Source organism: Myotis davidii, unplaced genomic scaffold, assembly GCF_000327345.1.
Source record: "Myotis davidii unplaced genomic scaffold, ASM32734v1 scaffold330, whole genome shotgun sequence".
Lineage (NCBI taxonomy): Eukaryota > Metazoa > Chordata > Mammalia > Chiroptera > Vespertilionidae > Myotis > Myotis davidii.
In genome coordinates this window covers 1,446,956-1,449,708 of record NW_006283770.1, presented here as the reverse complement: position 1 = coordinate 1,449,708, position 2,753 = coordinate 1,446,956, and the positions used below count along the sequence as shown (strand labels likewise).

The 2,753-nt window shown below is 43.1% G+C and overlaps 1 protein-coding gene across 2 annotated transcripts in view; it reads right to left on the bottom strand.

Moving 5' to 3' along the window:
- MPPED2 (metallophosphoesterase domain containing 2) overlaps nt 1-2,753 on the bottom strand; it is a 164,819-nt gene that overhangs the window by 161,260 nt on the left and 806 nt on the right. Inside the window, exon 1 of one of the 2 annotated variants that reach the window (XM_006753938.2) lies at nt 2,567-2,640. The exons of the other annotated variant lie outside the window; for it this stretch is intronic. The gene's annotated coding sequence lies outside the window, so the exon portion shown is untranslated. Of the gene's footprint in view, nt 1-2,566; nt 2,641-2,753 lie in introns of those variants that run through there. 2 annotated transcript variants of the gene reach the window in all.

Sequence of the window (2,753 nt, the reverse complement as noted above, 5' to 3'; positions counted from 1 at the left end):
TCCGTTAAGTGCTCCACATCTGAATCCATTGTGCACCATTAAGCTTCTGAGTCTTAGCTGCTCTCTCAAATCAAAATATGTAGAATAATAAGATTAGATTTAAATTTGGCATGAAACACCTTAAATATCAAGCAAAAGGCAGATGGCCTGCTATAGGCCATTTATTTTATTATTTTGCAACCCGGGGCTTGTGTAGTCCTCCATATGCTAGCTGGGCTGAGAAATTCCACAGCGTTCCACTCAAGTCATTGCCTTGTTCATCTTAGCAAAGCGAGTTGAACAACACCCAACCTTGCCTGCGTTCCTAATGACCAAAGGCACTGCCCAAAGAGGAATCCCTGGTACGCTGGCACTTTAAACAGTATCCCTTTGGGTTCTCTTTCTTCTTCCTGACTTCATGGGAGGTATGAGTCCTTTAAGCACCAGTTGATAGACAAGCAGGCCAGTAGGATTAACGAAATTAAAGTCTTTCCCTGCCCCTCTGATGTAAGATATCTATAAGAACTGCTTACGAATCATAATGTAGCAGTTTTCATACCAAGTTTGCAGCTGTTTCCTTAATTTCCCCCACAATTATATTTTACTGTTATTTTGCAGAACAGTAAAACACAACACCTGCTTCAAATTGCAGTCCTGTTCTAAGTACTGTAATTCTCTTTTGAGACACAAAGTACGGAGACAGTACTGAAGCGCAAAACTGCATAATTGTGCCATGCTGAAAAGTAAATACAAATGAAAACATCTTCCTGTTATAGAAATGACTGCCATTAGCAAGAATGTTAGCCATCAAAGCACAGAGGAAAAAACACACACACACACACACACACACACACACACACACACACACATTTCCAGGCTGCGAAAACTTGAAGTGTTAGCACAATTAGAGAGTGATGTAAAAACTGCATGGCAATTCTCACGTTCCTGCCATCAATGTCTATTGTGTGAAATACAGAACATCAAGAAGCGAAGGAAACAAAATTCATGTCTAGACCATTGTGACCTCTCAGTAACAATCCTTGCCCTCAGTGCCAGAAACAATTTAAATATTTCTGGAACAAACTCACTAATTAAAATAAAATATGCATACCCATTATGTAAATATCTATGCCATGACTTATAGGAGTTAGCATTAAACCCTGCCATTGGAAGCCCAGAGGAGACAGGACTTAGAAGGTGATCAATTCACACTCCTAAAGTCAACGTAGGGTTGCCTTTTCTATCAAGTGAACATCTGTGCCTCTTTGCACCTTTGCCCCAGCAAGACAAACAGAACATCTTTTCATCAGCAAGCACAGGCTCCTATAACTCTGAATGGCTAAATGGGTGTCTGGCACCTCATTTGAATTCATCTTCACCATGTTCTCTTTCAAATGTTTTATCAAAACAGTGCACCTGCAGTGTCTATCTTCTTTAATCTGGAGTCCTTTGAAGAAAATGTCAGACGGAGGCAGAGAGCTTCAAAACTTTCACAGGAACCTTTACAGACAAGTCAATAAAAAGCTATTTTTTAAAATGCTATGTTTATCCCCACTCATATCACAAAATGAACTTATCCTAAGAATTTTAAACACCAACACCCGCATTTACCTTTCTTGGGTAAATTCTCAGAAACGGGACAAGGGTCCTCCCTCTTCTACCTGAGAAATCTGTTAAAAGCTTGAAACAAGACACAATGATACACTGCCTAAGAAGCTACATCACCCTGCTTCACATATGTGGGCAGTAAAACCTTGCACATGATCAGATTTTGAAGCATCTCGTCACACTTTCATTACTTTTCACATATAATAAAGAGACCAGTATACCTTTTTAAATTTTTCATTTTTCAACAGATTTGCTCCACAAAACAAAGGAACCCAGTACTAAATGCCAGGAATCCTAAAGAAAAATAAAAAGGGACTAGCATTGCCAAACATTCATGCTGGCGTTAGTTTGATTTTCTCTTTAAAAACAAAACAAAACAAAAAAACACAAAAAAACAAGTGAGCACATTTTGCATTTCCTAGACAGCAGTCATTTCTTCTGTCCCTTAAGCCCTTAAGCTGTGCAACTTGCAATGTCCCCCTCCCCAGGAATCTAGTTGGAAAACCTTTTAAAGTTTGCTGGCAATGAAAGGATTAAACGCTGAGGAATTAAATAACTGTCTCCACCTCCTAGACACCAGAAGTCCAATTTACCAAAAGTTTCAAAGCAGCAACTCATGACCCCTCTCCCGGAGCACCGCACGGCATAGCCTATGAGAAAGGAGCCCGTGATTTCGTCGTTTAAGGATGCTCATTTTATTCACTTGCCCTAAGAAGATCGCCCGACCGCCTGGCCAGACTTTGGAGCTCGCCCGCTCCAACTGCGCCAAATTTCCTTCTCCTCCCTCTGCCGCCCAGGTCCAGTGATCGCTGAAACTCCCGCCTTTGCTCTTTCATGCCCACCTCCAGCTACTCATCCCTGCATCCCAGAGCGATCCTCACAAGCCTTCCAGGCGGCTACTCCGCCAGGGTTTCGGGAGGGAGGCAAAAAGTTCCACGTGCCGCTGTCCACAGAGCGCCCTCCCTTCCGCCGCACTTACACCTGAACTTGTCTCCAGCACTGCGGACACCGGACTGGCACATTCTTTGGGAGAGGAAGGGCAGGACTTTTCTCCTGCGCCTCTGGCTACGCGTAGAGTCTATATACGGTGGGGCGGGGGCGCGGAATTCCCTACTTTGGATTGGTGTGTTTGTTTTAAATCGGGGGAAGGTGCAGGAGGGGGGGGA